The sequence below is a fragment of the Chrysoperla carnea genome, chromosome 1 (assembly GCF_905475395.1).
Source record: "Chrysoperla carnea chromosome 1, inChrCarn1.1, whole genome shotgun sequence".
In the NCBI taxonomy this organism is placed as follows: Eukaryota; Metazoa; Arthropoda; class Insecta; order Neuroptera; family Chrysopidae; genus Chrysoperla; species Chrysoperla carnea.
Window position 1 is genome coordinate 53,387,592 of NC_058337.1, and position 22,716 is coordinate 53,410,307.

Below are 22,716 nucleotides of genomic sequence, written 5' to 3' on the forward strand. Positions count from 1 at the left end.
TCAACAATTCTACCTTGAATTTGCAAAAAGTTATTTTTGGTCAAATATAAAAAAATGCTATTAACGAAATGCATCGTCGTTAATTTTTGTTTGAAATTCAACAAAGTTATTAATTAATATTACCTCACTTGAAATTTTTGTGATGAGCAAAGCAGTAGAAAAATAAATTTACTGCAATTTTCTCCTCAAAAATAATTTCTCTATTTTTAATGTTTACTGAGATATTGGATTTCAAAGTTCTTCATTACTTAAAAAATGAAATATTTTTGACAAAAAAAGAAATAATAATAATAAATTTAAATATCTTCAAGATAATGTCTCCTGTAAGTACTAAAAAAAAAAAGTGAAAACAAACAATTGACTGAGTTAATTGTTGAAATACCATGCATAGACAGTGTTAATTACTCTATATAGATGTGATAGCTATCACATTACACATACATACATGTTGATGCCAAGACCCAATTGACCCATGATGCTCATTTACGAACTTGACCTCACTTTTTACGTTCTGAGTACGCTGTAAAAATTTCAGCTCGATATCGTTTTTCGTTTTTGAGTTATCGTGTCCACAGACGGACGGACGGACCGACGGACAACCGGAAATGAACTAATTAGGTAATTTTATGAACACCTATGACAAAATTTTTTTCCTAGCATCAATATTTTTAAGCGTTACAAACTTTGGACTAAACTTAATATACTATGTATATTTCATATATACATGGTATACAAAAATACGTTGGGAATTATACATTGTAGAAAAATTTTATTTTCTGTAAATTGTATTTGTATTGTAAATATTTCAATTAGTAAAATAAGGAAGTTGCATATCGTTGATGGATATAAAGTTCCAGGAATTATTCTGTCTGTTGTTATCTGGGAGACTTTATATACGTAATAAACAATAAATTTGAAGGTGATTAAAATAGATTGAGTTTTTCAATTTCAATTTAGAAAGTGAAAATTTATTTTTTGAAAACAAATTTTCTACTCACTTTATTTTTTATAAAAAAAAATTTTTTGTCGTATTACATTTTTATTGAGCTTTTCACTTCAATTCAATTTAAATGTACTTAGATAATGCTTATTACAAAATAAATATCTTAATACCAAGGAAAGTATCTTATTTAGATACATTGGATATTTTCGTTAAGGTACATTAATTTTGAAACTTTATCTTGGTTTTATATACTTATACAGAATATATAGAGCGTGTTTAATGAAAAATACGTAAATAAATTTTTATTTCAAACTTAATAATTCAACTTATATTTATTTAGAATCGAAACAAAGCCATTCAATGTTCATATCGAGAATTTTTCGATGTGGGAAAAATGTAAAGCTACTTTATTTATGAACTTTTAACGCAACCAAAATTCATTATTCAACAGCAAAAACCTCAGAAAGTGGTTCATTTTTGAAACTATCTTCGAAACGATAAGTTACAATTGTGTAATTAAATAATAGTTAACATTATATTCATATTTGATGGGTATATAAAAATACTAGCAGATAACTGCCGCTTTTCTGAGCAATTGCATCTCTAAAAACAAAGACTTCCGTGCTACAGCCCTCACATTTATTGTTACTTTTGTTCACATTTTATGAATTTTTTGGTGCGGAACTCTATTTTTTGAAGAAAAAAAAATAGCCCAAGGTTCTCGCTGATAATGTAACTTTCTATAAGTGAAATAATTTTAAGCAGTCGTGGAATTATTGTAAGCAGCTATTAAGTATTATAAAGTACCAAAAAAAAGGTCGGCAATAATTGTCCTACGGGAACATACTATCGGGATAAAAGTATTTTATCTGTGTTCCAAATTTCATCCAAATCCGTTCAGTAGTTTTTGCGTTAGAAAGTAACAAATATCCATCCATCCATCTATATATCCTCACAAACCTTTACGATTAAAATATATATCAGATTATGAATTGACTTTTACGAAATTTTCACATTTAACACACACAAAGCACTAGTGCAACGCGGAAGCTAACGTTGGAACACAATAGAGTGTGAAGATAATGTTCTCCCTACAAAAAATAAAAACTAATTTTTGCAAAGACATTTTATAAATCCTAAAAATATGCTGCATTTTGAAATTTAAAAGAACTAGATATCACTCTCTTACAACCCTGTAGTGAAGGAACCAAAAATAACATTGAGATACCCATAAGTCTTAGAGTTCCCGTTAGACTCCAAAGACCATATAATTGTTTTTTTGATACGTTATTAGGTACTATTTAGTATAAAATGATATTTTTGTCATCAGCAGACATCTAAACGTTCAGATCGATAGAAAGCTGAAAGCTCATCGAATTTTCGGAGAAGAAATAATTTTCTCTGCATTATGGAGACCAAAATCAATAAGTTTGCCTTTATTTTGAATTCGCCATCCTGTATAAGATAAAGTATATATGTCACAGTCAAAACTCTTTTAGCTACTCAAAAGTACTTTTAACTGAAAAAAACAGGCGAAAGTACTTTCGACTACACAGGTTGGTCATTAGTAGTTTTGCCTGACAATCATTGGTTAATTGGGCTTTTGAATGTACTTATGGTTTGAATTACTAACTATTTTTAATTACTAGAGAGGAACACCCATTGAATAATTCGGTATTTACAAAGCCTGGTTTCAGTCATTACAACTCTGGTAAAAACAATTCGACACAAAAGCAACCCGGTGTCAAAACAACTTCGGTTAACCCTGCGACTGAGTTCACTCACTGACTCGCGGGCTGGCGAGCCTTTGACGGGGTGGGGTTGGCATGAGTCTGCGGGTTTTTTTTGGCCTTTTGGTTAGCCCTGTGATTGCTTGCATTCACTAATTCACGTGCGAGTCGTATTTGCATTAAGATTTTTTTGTACCAAGTGTTTTTACCGCAGTTTTAATGACCGAGTTGTTTTCGTGTACAACTTCGCTAGAAAGTCAGCCAATTTGACTTTTATTGACATGACAGTCGAAAGGACTGTTGACGAAAGCCGCAAAAAACATTTGAATGATTTTACTCGTTAAAACTAGTTGTGGCCGGATAAGAGCTTTGACTGTAACATATATACCATTCTAATGTTATTATAACAAAGGTAAGAATATTTGGTAAATATGTATGACGTAGAATATGTATCTATAACATACGCTTTATAACCATTTCTATTCTTACTTTATAGAACGAACACTCACATCTTATTAACGTCAAGAAAAAAATTACTAGCAAATTTCCTTTTACTGTTTACGGTTCAATTTTAGGTACGTCTTATAAAACACCGGGATAGAATTGATGTTTTTAGTATTGATTATCAACTTGAAGAAAACAAAACTTGACACTTTGAGAACAATTAGCTTCAATCAATTATCTTTGTTTATATTTATTACAGGTTTGGATTAACGCAAAAGCCTGGTTGAGTTCCAAACGTCATGAGGTAGGTACAAATGTAAAAAGTTGTTTTAAAATAAATACAAGATTTTAAAATAAATTAAAAGAAAATCTAATTTTGTATTTATATTAAAGAATTTCAATTCTCCTTTTTTTAATGCTTTGTATACATATATCAAGGTATACTGATTTCAGTCTCAGTTTGTAACGCTTTGAAATATTGATGATACGAGCAAAATTTTGGTATAGGTATTCATAAAATCACCTAATGGAGTATTTGATGATGTCTGTCTGTCTGTCCACGATCTCGATAACTCAAAAACGAAAAAAGTTATCAAGCGTTTCAATTTTTATAGAGTGCTTAGGACGTAAAGAGTGAGTTTGAGTTAGTAAATGAGCAACAAAGGTGGCCAATTGGGTCTTAGATCTGTAAGACCCATTTTGTAAGCCGATAGAGATAAGACAAATGTTTAAATGTAAAAATGTGTAAAAATGTTTCTTATAAAAAAATAAACAAAACTTTCCCATAATTTCCAACAGCTGTATCTCTGCGAAAGATAATCGAATTTCAAATCGCTATAGCTCGTTTGATAACTTGTACTTTCTTGTTTTGGAATCTATTGCTCAAAAATTTTTATCAGTCGTCGTGGCGTTGTATGGAGAGTTGAAAGGGTGGGAAATGTTATCCCTAAATTTATATAAAGTTTAGAAACGTACCAAAATTTTAAAACTTATTTTACAACTTTTTCAAGGAAACTAGAAAGCTTGTTTATTTTTCTTGAAAATGAGGTATAAAAAACTTATGTACGAGCTTTTTGCACCGATATCTATCTTTGTAAATAATCATCGCATCGCACTGAAACTTTTTAATTTTGTTCGAAAACTTAAACTGCCTTTTAAACCCTGGCATATTGTTTCTTAAAAACTTTTATCACTCCCACTTTGTTTTTAAAATATGCCTTCAGAATTTTTCCATATTTTATTCTCCAAAACAATAAAAGATAGGTAGTTGAAAGTTTGCAGGTAACTTCAACTAGCTTTCTTGTGAAACAATCTCGAAAAACGAAATAAATTTTACAGAATACTTTCGAAAATTTGGTTTGTTTTTTAAATTCTTCTATCTTATTAAAAATAATGCAAGGACTGACTGATTGATATTCAACTCATTCTATTCAGGGCTTTGTAACAATTAACTCACTCAAGTGTTTGTTTCCACTTGTTTTAAACAATTTTTACAAGATAAGAGAAAAGAATGCCAAAACTGTATTTAGCACGTTAACGAATTTGCTAGTACTACAAAGAAGGCTCGATCATCAGTTCATGGCTCAAAATACTCAATCCGGTCCAGCCCCGGATAAAATACTGACGAATTTTATAAATGTGTTTATTACGAGTAAACGCTCAATTACGTACCATTAATTATCATTGACATGTTTATGATTAGTTTTAGTAACCAACATAATAAAATGTAATAATTTAAATGACCTACAAATACTGGAGACTCTGAGTCTCCTATCCCACATATATACAAAGAAATTTTTTTATTTGAACATTCATCTGTCAGTTCCTACGCTTAAAACATATAATTTTGTGCCAGAAACTAGGAACCTATTTGTTCTTTTCAGGAATTTGTAATACCCAAAATTTCAGTAAACTATATATTTTTGTTTTAGAAAAGTGCTAATAGAAAGATGTTAAACAAAATCAACTATTTGTCGAAATATCTAAACGTTACAAATTTTTGCAATAAATCATTTTCTATGCATGGATGCTAAGTAGGATCTGATTCAGAAATAATTCTTTCTAGTACTGGAATGGTAATAATAATAGTAATAGTTTAGGCAGAGAACAAAAAACTTCAACCAACATAGAATGTAAATATTCTATTTTGGAATCATAAACATGCAGACCTAGGAAAAATCTAGGCGACTATTGTAACAAGTCCAGTTCACTAAGTCATCTAACATAAAGAAATATGTTGAATTAAACGCGATACTATAACCAATTTTCTTATACTTTTTGCAATATCTATGAAAATTCACAAGTTAAGCTTCTGTTAGTAGCTTTCTAAAAGTTACTGGATAGAAAGAACTTAACCGAAAAATTAACTTGTTACATATTCGCCTATAACATTTTCTGTTTTACAATATTAAAAAAAAATAAAATTTTGAAATACTTTAAAAATCCCATTAAACCAGGCATGGGCGAGTTATTTTAAGTCAAAGCCACCATTGTTATAACTTTATTGGGTGCCATAAACTTTATTGTATGTCCATTTATCCAAGATCGCATTTCTCACAGAGAAAGAAGCGAAACGGGTATACGACTCGGCTACCTATCTCAGTTTCTCTTATAGAAATGAGATTCTCTTGTAGAAAAAAAATGTTGTCTCTCTGTCTTACTCGTATTTTTGGTTGTTACTGGTTAGATTGTCACTGTCTTACTCGTATTTTAGACACAGATATTGTCTGACATTTTACAAAACTAGGTACAACAATTGTGAAAACAGAGTCACTTTTCTTACCATACAATGAAAAATTTCTCGAGATCCCGTTACAAAAATTACCTTTACGATGCCAACCAAGTACGAATAAAAATCAGGTTTTGCTTTTTAGTAATAAATTGTATTCCGTCGCTTTCATACAAACCTACACGTAAATTAAATTTGACAACAGAACAAAAATATATACTATAAATAAAAAACATCGATTTCAACAAAATTATTTATCACTTACTTGAACATTTAAATTTAAAATGGTCTCATAAATTATTATATTAATGACGTATTGCATACATAATTTTTCAATTAATTTTTATACGAACGAGCACCAACAAATACGAATAATTCACTTTATGATAAAGACAGGTCACAGTTTAAAACAAAACGAAAAAAATTTATAATTTTGATTTGAAAATTTATGGTATATGTAAAATAAATATAGATACGAAAACTGTATAACAAAAACCACAAACAAAAATGATAAATGGCCAAGCGGAAAGTATAAAGGCAGAACATTGGCTAAAATGGGGCATTAACCAGGTGGAATTTCTAAATACGTAATATATTTTTTTAGATTTTCGTGTTGGAGTTTTTCATACTATGTATATGAAATATACCAAGGTATACTAAGTTTAGTCCCAAGTTTGTAACGTTTAAAAATATTGATGCAATGAAAAAATTTTTGTATAGGTGTTCATAAAATCACCTAATTAGTCCACTTCCGGTTGTCTGTCTGTCGTCTGTCGTCTATCCCTCTGTCATCACGATTACTCAAAAACAAAAAGAGATATCAAGCTGAAATTTTTATAGCAAGCTAAGAACGTAAAAAGTGAGGTCGAGTTCGTAAGTGAGCAACATAGGTCAATTGGGTCTTGGATCCGTAGGACCCATTTTGTAAACCGTTAGAGGTAGATCAAAAGTTTAAATGTAAAAAATATTTCTTATGAAAAAATAAACAACTTTTGTTTGAAACATTTGTTCGTTATCATCACTGTTTACCCGTGAGAGCGCATATTATGCACAAATTGTAGTATTATATGGGTATATCAGTTATATTTGTGTGACATATATGTATATGTAATGTGACAGAGTAATCAACACTGTATATACATGGTATTTCAACAATTAATTCAGTCAATTGTTTGTTTTCACTTGTTTTAAAATAATGTATTATATTATATAATGTTGATATTTTAACTTGTATCGCATATATTGTAATAAATTGTTAGATAAAGTCAAGTATTCGTTACAAATTATCGCACGAATTTCCTATAAATATTTATGATTTATTATTTTCCAAAAAATTTTAAAATCGAGGCAAGAAAAAAATACCGTTCCTGTCATTTTACACATTCCGTTTTGGTTTAATAACCGTAGGAAAATTATCGCCAACTAAAATCAGTATTTTTATATAGTTTTTTTTTCGCTTGATTTGCTGCCGCCTTTTTTTTTAATTTCTTAAAAAATTTTTGATTTTCCCAATTTAAATTGAAATGCAATAAAACACAAAAGATTTTAAAAATATAATGAGAGAGTTGCAATAACTAAATTTCGATTTCTTCCCAAGGTTTTCACCATTTTTAATATACAATATGTCCTAGAAGTCAACTCGTTTCCGTTGCCTCCAGATTAACAGTAAATTGAGTATTAAAAAGAAACACAAAATTTTTGGGTTGAAACATTCATTTCATGAAATATATCATCATAATTATTTGGCCCCAACAGAAGCTCCAAAAAAAATCAAACTTGTAAATAATTTTGATAAAATTTTCCAAATTAACAATTATGAAATAGTTAAAAACCCAAAAGATGAATACTGGAATATCGTATGGTTAAATAGAAATTTGCTATATATTATTATCGTGAAAGTTTGGATGGATGAATGTTACTCAATCACGCCACATTGGCTACCCCGGTTTTTATCCTGGTAAAATGTATGGTTCCCGTGGGACAGATTTGTTTAAATTTTTCATAGAGCAAAGCCATCACAGCTATTAATTAAACTAATTTTGATGCGATGGCGGGAATCGACCCTAAGTATACCGCGGACGGAATTGGTTACGCCTTAACCAACTGGGCTAACTGGACCAAGAAGTTTCAATGAACTAGTTGAAACGGTCCCAAAGAACGTTCCCAGAACCCAAAAACATCGCATTGTCCCCGAAAACAGTTGTTCGAATGGTTAACACTAACCATTCGAACAACTGTTGTTGTTAAACTTGATGGCGGTGTCAATTATCAAATTTAACGTATTTGGTTAACCGAAAATGCTCAAAAAGTGACTGATTTAGCCAAAACGGAACAAAAAGGCTACCGCTGATTTGATGTTGTGTTTACGGACTAGTTCAAATAAAATTAAAAGGAACAAATTGAATGAAATCTATTCTCCTCTATACTCAATTCTGCTTGGGGTTGATTTAATTTCTTGTTTTTATGGTATTTAAACAATAAAAACATGATTTTAAAAGTTGAAGAAAACGTGATTTTAAACTGCTTAATTTTTGTCAACTCCAAGATGCAAACTCTCTTTTGATGCAAACTCAATTTTGCAAACCAATTAAATCTCAAAATTAAAAAAAAAATTCACTTGGATAATTTAGTTGATTTATTTAACTCGATTAACCTTGGACACCGAATATCGAGTAAAACGTGAAGCCATTCATACGTGGAAACGACAACAAAAATAATGTTATGAGAAAATTTTCGATAAACAGAAAAGTAATAGATTTTTATGTAATCATATTATGGTTTTCACAATCATTCTGAGGGAAAAAGCTAAATATATTTAGAAAAAAAAAACAAGGGAATTTTTCTAGGAAGGATCCGATCAGAGAAAAACGATATATATCGTTTTTCTTTATATATAATAATAGATAATATTTTCCGATGACAATAAAAACTCAATGAACATATTCAGTGAAATAAATATATTTTTTTAAAGAATACACAAGGTAACCTATTAAGATATGATAAATATTTTCATTTTTTATATGATTTTCTTTTAACAAAGACTATCTATAATGCACATAGTGTTCTCTATCAGATTATCAAAAATATTTATTTACTATCTCAAATATTCATGATTTTAAATTGTCTAGAAATCTAGCAATCAACAAAGTTTTCTACCTAATACACAGAGTATTGATAATCGGAAACATACAATAATAGGAATACTATTCGTCTGCCTTCACTTTCCACACCGCTCTTTACGAATGATTCAAAGATGGTATTGTTTGTTTGTAAATACTAATGCTGTTTTTGCAATCCCTTATTTTATTTATAATGATTTTTTCCTTAAAATCCCAGAAATCGGTACACCCCTGGTTTGTATTGAATCCCGATTATCGAGTCTGTATTTTTTTTTCTTTCGCATAAATTAAAAACCATAATCTGTAGAATATCTCTATATTTTTTAGATTTTTAGAATGACTGTGGTAACATCTAGTTGTGCTTCCTTTTTGTACTTCTGTGAAAGTAGTCATTTCAAAAATTTCAATGGCAATCTATTTTGATTACCCCCTGAATATCTACCAATTTCGTTCGCGGTATGCCTAGGGTAGCGGGTTCGATTTCCGCCGTCACAATCAATTTCATTAATTGTCGTGATGGGCTGGTGTAGTGCGAACTATATGCTCGAAGGTGTACTCAGCCTCTGAAAAAATTTAAGAGCTGATAAATGAAATTATCAGCAGAAAAGGTGGTAAAACACATATATAGTATCACAATGGGCTCTATAGAATAAGTATATCCTGCATGGACAGCCAATATAACCTAACCAAGCCCCTGAATCTATTTTGACTAATTTGTAAGTTTTTAATCAAGTTACTTTAGTGCAGGACTAGCCAACCTATAATCCGCAAGCTTTTTGAATGCGGCCCACAGAGCTAATTTTGAATTTATGGAATTTATGCCTTGTGTGATAGATATTACGAAAAAAAAACTTCAAAATATTAGTGCTGGATTTTGAACCGGTAAATAATTGACGAAAGATGATGAAAAATTGGGAAGAAGAAGGATTGACTAAGGACAGCAGGGTGGAAACCACAATAAAGGAAAACTAAGAAGTATCTGCTAATAGGGTCAATTAGCGTCAGACAGCAACACGGTGGCTTTCCTACGTAGACTAAAAGTACTTTCAGTAAACTCTCTAAGTGTTCTTCACAGTTAACTGAATGAGTGTTTAAAGTAAGCTCAAGTGCCTAAGAAAAGGACTCTTTTAGATAATATTCAGCTCTTTGCGCCAGTATGCTACAAATACTTCTCGACAACATCGGTACTGTTTAATTCGACATATTGTGTCTTTCTTTATTATGTAAATATGTACTAAATATTATAGAGAACTATTAAATGGTTTTTTTTTTCTGTAACATTTCGGACTGTAACAACTTTGCATAAAATACAATTTTTGGGACATAGCCAAATATACTTAACGACTTGCTAAATCACTCACTAAAACAAAATTAGATATACTGATAAGATATATATAATACTACTGTCATTTATAACATTGCAATATTTTTCATAACTTTTTCGTTTTTATTCAAGGGTTTAGCAACCGAGTTAAAGTCTGGCAAATTAATTTTAGGTTTTTGTATACTTAAATAGCATAATATTAAAATAACAGACATACTAAATATTTTTAAAATTTAGGCTTATTAAAAGTATTTAGTATGAAAATTTAACTGAGCAAGAAGAACGACATATCATAAAATCAGCTGACCTAAAATTCTCTATCGAAAACGTTGCTAAGCTCCTATACTATAAGATACACATTATACCCACTGTATTATTCAACGACATATATTTATTTACAGAATAATCTTTATAAAAATTTCAAATATTTTGTAAATAGTTTTTTTTTTAATACTGTATTGAATTTAATAGCTTTTTGTGCTATAAATAAGATTTGATATCAAGCGTAGATATGAAGTGAGAGAGACACGTTAAATCTCTACACATTTCAAATTCAAATGATTGAAATTTTTATAGCCAATTGAAAAACTATTCAATTACACCAAATTTACATATTTAGATGACATAGTTATGTGAGATAAGTGTCTATATGCACGATACCATGCAAATAATTTTAACAACCAGTGATGGATATGTCCTCTATATCAGGCATGGGCGAGTTATTTTAAGTCGAAGTTACCATTGTTATAACTTTATTGGGTGCCATAAACTTTATTGTGTGACTCTTCGTCCGTATAATTGCTCATAGAGGAGGAAGCAAGAGGGGTATACGACTCGTCTACCTACCTCAGTGTCTTTTATAGTAAAAATGATGTCTCTCTGTCTTACTCGTATTTTTGGTTGTTACTGGTTAGGTTATCACTGCCTTACTCGTATTTTAGATACAGAAGTATGAGTGTCTTCTCTAAGTCACGTTTGCCCATGCCTACTCTATTTGTATGACCACTAATTTTATTTTATGGATCAATAAAAGTTTTATACCTACATATATGTAATATATATTAAGGTCTGCTAAGTTTAGTCCCAAGTTTATAACGCTTTAAAATATTGACCCTTCGAACAAAATTTTGGTAAAGGTGTTCATAAAATCATCTAAAGAGTCAGTCCATTTCCGGTTGTCTGTCATTAAAGCAACTCTACCACTAATAAAAATGTAAGAAAATTAAAAGAATTCCTTATAACGATTGATCCCTATATTATAGCAACAAATTAAACGTGCAAATAATTTTTGGAATTTATGTTGGCCTGTAAACGAAAACACATCATATCAATCAAATAACAGACACTGTAATCAAATTTTATGTGATTTTGAAACACAAATAAATATATTAATTTATTTTTATATAAGGAAAAAATTACGACTCGTCGACTCATTATATAGATATAATTTCAATTTCCTTACAAAAAAAACAAGTTGATAGTGACTCAGATAGAAAAAAAACGTTATCATATAATGTTTATTTTTATTGCGGAAAACGGGAAACAGTTCGAAATTTGATGGTTATAAAATTTTTTCGACATAAATATACTATTTTAATTAAAAAATTATCATGTTTATTTTTAAAAATAGCTGTTTAAAGTACTAAAGAAATTGCAGAAGATTTTTTTCTAAACTAGCCTTCTAGTTATTTTCTGCTTTATTAATAAATGATTTCTCATTCTTCTAATACAGACATAAAATAATTTTCATAAAACTGTCTCTTTTTTAATCTCAATTAAACTCCTTTCAAGTAAACCGAAACGCCTCGAAATAGAATTTTTGTTTAAGTGTAATTTTTATCATTTGTTATAGCGAAGAAACTTATTAGGTAACCTAGTCGATGTAAACTCGGTCAATAGATTGAGTTTTATCCACAAAATAGAAAGACCTTTTTTGTTTTTATTTTTTACAAAAGACGAAATTTTTCACCAAGTTTAAACCAAGATCATTTGGATAATTTCTAACCTCTATCAAACAACCATATATAAGACGAGCTTTTAGAGTGAAGCTTCGCGTCCAGGAACTAACTTTGGGCGTGGTTTTTTGTAAACGTGTATTCAGCATCATAAAATGTGTCGCATTTAAGATGAAGACATCCTTATATTTTCAGTCATACAGAGTGATGGGTGGGTCACATTTTTTAAGATACTTTCGAAATCTGAAAAATAGAACCAAATTGACAAATAGAACCAATTAATAATATTTCGACTAGCGTGAGAGATGGTTTAGATATCGAAAAAGTTGCATAGAATACTTTTGTATAGGAATTTTTAGTTTTTTGATTATTTTGGTCCACACTTAATTATTACAAGTTTATTGAAATATTTTTACATTACATAGCCCATCTGTATATAGATCTACCGATTTATTTACCAGATATACCGATTTAATACTGGACAAATTGATAATTTAGTGTTTTGTATTCAAATATTTTAATAAACTTATAATAAATATGAGTGTGGACCAAAAAATTAAAAATTAAAAATGCGAATTTTGTCATGATAATCGATATATGAGTATACAAAAATATTCTAAGCAACTTTTTTAAATAATTTTTTTTCGATATCTCTAACCATCTTTGACCCTAGGAAAAATATTAAAATTTCCCTATTTGTCAGATTGTATTCGGCTAAGTTCAGATGTCGGTTAAGTATCTTATACAATGTGACTCATCACCTTGTGAGACTGTGCAAAATTTCCATTCCTATAAATAACGAAAATATGAGGGTGTTTTCATCTTAAATTCGACAGACTGTACATAGGTCCTCCAAACGATGTATATAAACTTAAACATCTTTATACAAACAATTAATCTGAAGTAGAAATTCTAAAATAGCAATCCTTTTGCTACTTTAAGAAGTCCATATTAATAAATTCCTTGTTCAGCGGTAATTGTTAAATTGTTTCTTGAAATTGTTTCTTGAAAATATTATTAACTAGAGTGATACCCACCCGCTTCGCTGGGTTTAAAAGTAAAGATTGATAAAGATTGCTCTCGCTTATCCCCTTTCTATAACACTCGAAATAATGGCAAGGATTGTTTTACACAGGTAAAATAAATTACTTTTTTAAATGTATAATAGTAATTATTCATTGAGTATATCAGAGAAGATGGCTGTGAAATATTTTGTATTGACTATTTTTACAGAAATCTGTAATTTATGGTAATGGCAAATATCAAATTAAATTAAATTTTTTTATTTTTTTTATTTTTTTAAATATATCTTTATAAATTATAGTTCATGTGTTATTCTAATATATCAGCTATATTGATGTACAGTTTCATTAAAAACCATTCGCTATTTTAAACGTGAAAGCGTAACAAACAAAGAAACAAACAAACAAACATGCTTACTTTCGCATTTATAACATATATAGAGAATATAGAGATTATTTACTGTAAATGCAAATTGTTATAAACTTATGCATTTATCGGTTTCTCTCTACCCTCTCCATTTATATTTTATACAAAAACGAAAAGAAATTAAAATGTTAAACAATAATAACAGAAAATATTTACAAAATTTTTACTCCCTTATTTTTTTGAAGAAAAGTTGTTAAATTATTATTAAATATGTTTTCATGGTAATAAATATATTTTAATTTGATTCGCACAACAATAATTAATTAATTTTATATTGTTTATAAAATAAATTTATAAAAAAACCTTCATATACTGTTAAAAATCGGTACGTGAAGTTAAAGGATCACAATACTTTCTTATTTAAGGTCTCATATGTTCAAAAATAGATCAGTAGAATAAGCTCTTAAAACTTGTCTACTGTTGTGTAAGACTAAAAAATACTAAACGATTAAGCAAAGCTATAAATAATCTGGAGGGATACCATTTTCACCGATCCCTTTTGCATCATTTAGAAAAGTTTAGTTATTAGGTATGAAGTTTGAAGCTCTTCTTATTTCACACACCAACACAGAAAAATGTGTTAAAAAATAATTAGAAACAAGAAGAGTTTCCTTTAGTGATCTTATGGACAATATAATGAGCTAAACAAAGTTAAGGTGGAAAAATTTTTCCACTTGTATAATTGAACTTTGACATTTTAAGCCAGTAGTTTTTGAATATCCGTCGCTTATGGTAACATATTTTTTTCTTTCAAAAGTTGTATTACTTGCTATTAGAAAAGTGACTTGCAATAAAAAGACAAAACTATGTTACCATAAGCGGCGGTTACTCATAAACTAATGCGTTTAAAATTCAATTTTTCAAGTGGCAAAATTTTCAACCTAAACACATTTTGCTTATTATGTTGTCCATATGATCACTAGAGAAAACTACTAGCTATGAAGCCAGCTTGAGTTTTCTAAAAATTTGGCGAAAACAATGCAAAAAATGTTATTTTTACTATTAAAATCGAATAAATTTTTTTCCCGGAATAAAAATAATATAGACATGTAGGGCCATTCTCATTGCTAGATTTAAAGCTGCCGAAAATTTTCTGGACTTATTTCCAGGAAGTCAAAAACATACTGTGGATGTAGCCTTAAAACATTGACGAGAGCGTTGTTGAGAGAACTGGGAACTTCTGAATCCGTCAAATTTTTATAATAACTATAACGTAGTCCAACATTTTTAAAATTTCCAATTTCGCAGTAACGGATACGCTACTTTGTTGTGTATCGGACAAAGTTCAACATAGTCGGAGAGTCGATTATCTTCTTATACGAGTAGGAAATATGGTAGGTATTTATTAATTTTAAATTGGGGTAAATTAAAAATTATACGAGCTCAGAACTTATTTTATAATTAGTTTATGAAGAACAAAGATAGATGCTCATTAGTTTTGAAAAAGCAATTTAAACCGTAGCTTGATCGTGTCAGCGTAACAATATTGCCAATATCGCCCTTTCTCAGTATTGTTAGGGACTAGGTTCATCCACACATGTTTTTGACTTTTTGATAAAAGATCTAAAAATTTGTAAAATATAATAATACTTTTTTCATTGTTAATCATTGAATTATTTTTATATTGAACACCCATGGTATATATCTCGATATTTAATTTATGAATTTAAATAACGTATTTATTAACAAGTGAAAACAAACAAATGTCTGAGTCAATTGTTGAAATACCATGTATAGACAGTGTTGATGACGCAATCGCTTGTTTTTTGACGTCACGTAAATAAAAAAGGATATCCACTTTTAAATAGCTACAGACACATAACTGATATTCCCATATTAATACATATTATAAAATTTGCACCTAATTAGCGCCATCGTGGGCAAACAGTGATGTTTACAAAAAAATGTTTTAAATAAAAGTTGTTTATTTTTTTATAAGGAACATTATTTACATTTATACTTTTTTTCTATCTCTAACGGTTTACAAGATGGGTCATACGGACCCAAGACCCAATTGACCTATATTATACACTTTTTACGTCCTCAGCACGCTATAAAAATTTCATCTTGATATCTCTTTTCGTTTTAGCGTATATTTAGTTTAGTCTCAAGTTTGTAACGCTTAAAAATATTGATGCTACGAAAAAAAATTTGATAAAACTAATGATAAAAAGAAATGGAACCAAAAAATTTGACATGTTGCATTATCTAGCATTAAAGCTTTGTGATAATGATTGTATTGTTTTAGATAATGAGCGTTCGAGGCTAGAGCTAAATCGTGGGCAGTTGTCCAACGATAGACATTGATGTTCTACCTTAACATTAATATCTCAGGGAAATAAAGTTTATCTGCTTAAAAATCCAAGTTTTTCCACCGGGATTATATTTAGTCGTATGCAAGAATGACTTATGAAAAGTTCATTGCAAAATCATGGGTGCAACAAAATAATATTCAAGGTCAAAGGTCGCGAAAATAGGTTTTTTCAAATATCTCGTAAACTGTTAAGTTTATTGCAGTTTTAGTTATTAGAAAATTTGTTTGCACATGAGTTAATTTTACACAAAAAAGGTTTTGTACAAAATTTCCGTTGAAGCAAGTTTTCGAAATATTTTACTGAGAAAAATAAGTGTAAGTCGTATATTTTTCTACACGAAAAATATCAAAAATATTTTATAAATTAAAAATATTAAAAAAAATTTCAAGAAAATATTTTTTCTTATTTTTTTAAATATTATAACTATTTTATTTTTTATTATTTTTTTTAGCCAAATATCTTTTCCAAAGTCTATCAAAATGAATATTTACTCATGTAAGATAATACCTCTAGCATTTTGGCGACAAATAACCTAACCACATTATCATAACGTAGCAATGTTAGATAAGTTGACCAAAAAACCAAATGAGTATTACGACAGCAGATATACGATCTCAAAGGCATGTTTTATTTTCACATCAAACACTCTTAGAATGCATATTTTCACAAATTTTGAATGCAATTTTTTTTAACATGTGTAAACTGAACGATCCTTTATACATCTTCAAGTTCAGCCTGTATAATATTAAATAGATGACTTGGTGATAAAATATAATGGTAAATAATTAAGTAAACAATTTTTTATATTAAAAAATATTCTTAAAGACAGTAGTTTACATGCGGCATTAGCGTTATTCGGAAAGAAAGTCAATGTTTACAGTACATAAAAGTTCTTCAAGCCCTTTTTAACAGCAGAAAATTAATTAACATTCTTTTTTACATAAATTAAATTCCTTTTATGTTGACTGTTATTTATATTCGTTAAGCATTTCATACAACAAACTTTAAACAACTTCCTTAAATTGCATAACAATCATATATGTATGTCTAAAGAGTTTTTGAATAATAAGAGCCAAATTTGTCAAATTTTGTAGGTTTTTTGAATTTTATCTAGAACGAAGCAAGCAAACAGTTTATTGTTTATTAGCTTCAAATGAATTGCAGTGTGCAGAGAAGCCTCAGCTTTATACTCTAGTATACGAAGAGAAAAAGAGACGAAATCTATAAATTTTGACCTACAGCACCGATTTCGATGAAGATTTGTGATTAAGCTTTGTTCACCCTCTAGATCAAAATCATATGGTGTCGAGTGGTGCTTTATCCCAGTAGGAAGTAACCACCCCCTTCTAACAGGTGGAAACATTTATGTTGAAAATGGCAATTATTTGTAACTTTATTATTTTCCGAGTTGTTTAACGATAAAGTCATTCTTTTGTTTTTTTCTAATTTTTTTTTTTTTTTTTCAATTGCAATATTTATCCGAATATATATCGGAAACTGCTAGTACTTTTAGAGCATGTTGTCAGTGTACTCAAATTAAGTAAACTGAAAATCGGCAAGCAATAATTTAATTCCCGTGGTAAATTAATCAGTTTTGTGCTGAATAAAAAGTAATTCGAGCAAATTTCTTTTCAACTCCGTTTATTTTCGTGCAAAGACGAAACTTTTTTCATTTTCAAGGTTTTTTTTAGTTTTTAAAAAAGTGTGGGGTAATAATTAAGTGCTCCCAATTTCAATCGCACAAAAACTCGAAAAGTATTGACTTTTCGAATATGCTTTTATAACACTTTTTGCTTCGAATTCATTTCTCTATCAATTCCGCTTTTCATTTTCATCATATATTTTTCGACCCACTAGAAGAATTGGTTGAGAAAAGCACCCGTGAGAAAAGCACCAATCGGCATCATATAACTTTAGTGTCTTTGGGTCTTATCCACTTTCCGTCAAATTTTCAAAGTCAAGCGGAGTTATAGGCAAGAATTTAGAGGTTTAACCCTCATATACTGTACATACTATTACAAATTGTGTTATTCTTTCATTTTAAACAACAAAATTGTTTAAAATACACATTTGTATCTTAATGAGATATCATTGGTGACTGTATAACAGCGATCATATACTCCAATTTAGAAATTTTCCGGATGTTTCTGAAGAATCACGTTAAAAGGAAGGGAAGTTAAGACTTTTACCTAGTTCAACATGATAATAGTTGCGCTAAATACAAACTAAGAATATTATTTTTTTATCAACGTATGGATTATTCGAATAGATCGATCTGGACCGAATTTGGTAGATCTGGCCCTGAACATTTATATTTACATCACCAAATCAACGATAAAATTTGTTTATCTTCTATTTCATAGTGTTTTCTATCACAAAATTAGTTTAAAAGTTTTATACATGAATCATATACATATTTTCAAATTTTAAATCATTGAAATAGTAAAAGTGGACTGAAAGTTGAAAACTAGTTTCCGTGGTTACTTGCATTTATTTTCATATTTTATTGAAAATTGATAGTAAAACTGGTTTGGAACTAGTTTGCAGCTACAAGTTGCACACATGAGCAAAGGCCCATATCTGACCGCCTAAGTTTATTGACAAATACGTATCTACCTATATAACTTTCTATTAAATTTTCATAGAAAATTGAAAATTCTGCTAAACTTACTAAACTCTCATCGATTGAAATATAACCAATCGGATTTTTATATATTTTGCATACAATTTGTCCTATTAAAATATATCTGAATCTATAACTCTATCTGACTACGTGATAAAATCCGAAAATGTACTGCGAAATACTTCAAATTGTACATCGGAAGCATTGGAAAATTCTACTGAATCAATTTTAGAAAGCAATTATTTTTATGAACTCAAAAAAATTTTTCGCTGAGTCATATTTATAGTCCTCTTTTTCTACGAACAAATATCTGTAAAAGTAAAATTAATAAACAATTTTTTTTTTTTTTGCAGGTATTTAACACCCTTGGATTCAATTGACTATAAAAATAATTTATGTAAAAATAAAAAAACTTACATGTTTATTTCGTATTTTCGTAATATTCGTGATTTTTTTTAAATTCGTGATTTTTTTAAAAAGTTATATGTTTTAAATTTGACAAAAGTCATTTGTTTTAAATTTTAAAATTGACTTTTTTCAGCTAAATTATAAAACTTTGTAGCTTAATTGTAAAACTTTGACGCACGAACATTTTATTCGATAAACATACTTTTTATTTGGAAGAAAGAGCGTCTCAAGCTTTTGTGATTCATTATTTATTTCATCATAGTGCGAAAGTTTAAATATTTAGATTAAGGAAAAAAAAAAGTGGAAATACCTTAGCTAAACTTTAGACTTGCATCTTTTATGAATGTTTTCAAAAAAAAAAGACACAATTGCACTAAACAAAAAGTTTTTATTTCAGTACACAAAGAATGATTTTTTTTTCACAATTATTTAACTAAAACAACTTTCTAATTTTCTAAAAGTATCACAGAAACAATTTCAATTAAACATTCATTTCTTTTTCTTTATATTATTCGTTTTGTTTTAGTAACAAGACAAAAGTTTTTCAACTTTTCCATTCACTAAAAACATATTATTTTTTTCTAATAGAAACACAAACACGTCTATAAACGACGCACATAGAATATTATTACGCGTCGAGTCGCGACGATGCATATGGTTTTAAACAGTATATATACAAACTCACAGAGCAAGCAGGGTTTATACCATTGGGTTTGTTGAATTGTATCGAACGAACCGTCTACTGACACGCTACTGTAAATATGAAATTTAATCGGAATATGTTTCACTACAGTTTCGTATATTTTCGATAAGAGAAGATTTTGTCATACAGACTGTAAATTATATTGCGCATAATCCTTACTTTATACATTAGTAGAGTCACTCAAAAAGGAATTTTTACGTCTTAATGAACTCAAAAAGAGTCAAAAATTTGTTATTCTGTTAATTAACAATTAAGTGATTTATCTTGTAATATCTTTGCTAACCTAGATGCCATAAGCTTCTTTCCGTGCATTTTCAGAAGTTCTGGACTGTGAAACGGTAACTGTAAAATCTTTAAATTCAATTAACTTTAAACAACAACGCAACAAATGAATTCATAAGAACATAATATTAGATTTTCCTTAACATTACATTATTTTACTGCAGGTGAATATGTGTTTCTTGACAAGAAATATTGCAAATAATTACACTCAAACTTCTATTCCCTAAGCTTAATGTCTTGCGATCAAATTTTGACTTTTGATGAAGAAGTTATACAATAAAAAACATTTATTTGTTTTTTCACGTTAAAATTTCAGACAGAAATTTTTTCGAATTGATTGCGATTTTTCACAAAAATGGTTATTTGGCATGAACATTCCAAAAGACATATTGAGAAATTAATTTTTTTCGTTTTTTCCCTTGAGGATTCACGAATTCTAGACCTTATTTTATAAATAAATTTTTTGTTATTAATAAAAGAATAAGAGCTCTAACTTTGTCAATATATATTGGATCGTGGTCAAGTACACCTCATTTTATTAATTTGCTAGTTGTTTAAGAAGTAAGCCGGCAGAATTTGATCAACCACTACGAAAATATAAGATATCGAGAGTTGAAAAGATGAGGTAAGTTATCGTGTCTTTTTTATGAACTTTGCGTACGCGCAATAAACCAACGTTTCAAGAAATTTTATTTGAAAGTATGGCCTTTTTTCTTTGAAGCCGACTTTTTCGCATTCTTATTTGACCATGCTGCACATTGTCAAAGGCAAATCGATGTTTTTTATTTTCAACTGCTTTATCCCCTTAAAATGACTCATTTCAAATCCTTAGGTCTCGTAAAGCAAGTTTTTCATTAAAAAAAAAAAATAAAAAACAAATAATTTAATTTTTTACACTTAAACAAAATGTAAATAAACTTTTAAATTTTTAACAGCAATGAAAAGAAAAAAATTATATCCCACGTACGCTTTCAAAGTTTATAAAAATGTATCTTTTCTTATCCTTCCAACCTTCGATATAAAGCCTTGGGAGATGATAAGTTTACAGTTTTTTGAAATAGCAACAACTTTTAAATTTTTCAAAGTGGTAAAAGAATTCTGGTGACCGGCATATACACGGTTTTAAACTGATCGTTAAGCTGGTCACCGGTTTAAAAAATTAATTTCCACCCTTTTTGGAAAATATTTCTCTCACTTTTTTATTATATATAATATATTTTTTATTATATTAAAAAAAATATTCCACCCTTATATTCCGAAAATGGAATAGAAAATCAAAAAACGCAAAATCACATATCGGCTCATTTTAAGGGAGAATACACAAATATTTAGTGTTTTTATACGTGGGGGGGGGGTTTCTTGCTCAAACAAAGGTCAACTTTTGTCAAACGAAATCACATATTATTTTATTAGATTTTTGTTCTGTGCTAAACAAACGTTACGGGTTTTCTCTACGGTAACAAAAAACTAATAGGAGTATAGAAAAAAATTTTCGGGCTCGGTTTATTATTGATTTTTCATTCCGGTCGTCAAATATAAGGGTGAAAGCTTTTTAAAATTTCATTCTTAGAATTTAATCAAATTTTTTTCTTTATTTTACTATAAACAAAAATCAAATGCAACATTCTGCACAAACATAAATATGTAGTTTTTGTGCATTTTTCTATCGAATGTCATAAACCAGTTATAGAAAAGTAAACACATATACCTTAAAGGCTTAAAACAACCACAAACAACAAACAATAAAAGGACAACAATACAAATAAAATAAGCCAACGAGCAAAAAAATGTTTATAAATATTTCATAACATTATAATAAAATTTAGTGAAAGCTCAATAGTCTATGCTGTCTTAATATACAATAACACACTCTAAATAGTAATTCCACCGCAGAAGCCGCAACCATATGTGAAACACTTACACTAAAAACAATGCAAACCACAAAACCTAAAAAGACTATTGTTTCGAAAGGTAGTGTATTATTTCAACAAGCCATTGATAACGACTGTAATTCATAACAATAATAGTTTTACATTACCAAAATGGGATTGAAACTCTGAGCTTCAGGTACTCAAGTAGTGGTGTACTAAAATTCATGAACTAATTACCCCGATTATTCTTATAGTTGAATAAAATTACAACATGTGTATGGATTAAACGTTCGGGCAACGAAACTTTGGGGTTTTCCTTTAAACATAATAAACAGTATTTTTTAAAATTGTTTCCTTTCCCGGAGTAGTGCAACATGTCTAACAAACAAAATGGCGTCAAAAATGGAATTTTTTTCAGAAATTTTATCTTTTTTAATTATATTCGCAAGAGGCAATATCGGTGCATATACAAATTTGGTGGGTTTGTCGTAAATGTTCAAAACTACACCTCATATTATATGGTACCTTTTTTAAGAATAATTTTTTGAAGCCAAAACAAAAAACTGCCAGTCAGTACACCCAGCAAACAATTATTTTCAAAAATAAATTCATGATAAATTTTCCGTTTGCACCACTTCGGGAAAGTAAAAAATTTCAAAAAATACTTTTTTTATATGAAAAGAAAAACACAAAAATTTTGCTGCCCGAACTTTTAATCCATATAACAGCCTTTTTTTCTTATTTTTATTCCAGTATTACTTAAAAAATAAGCAAACTTTTTGGGTATGCAATCATTTTATATAGCATGAAATTTAAGCAGTG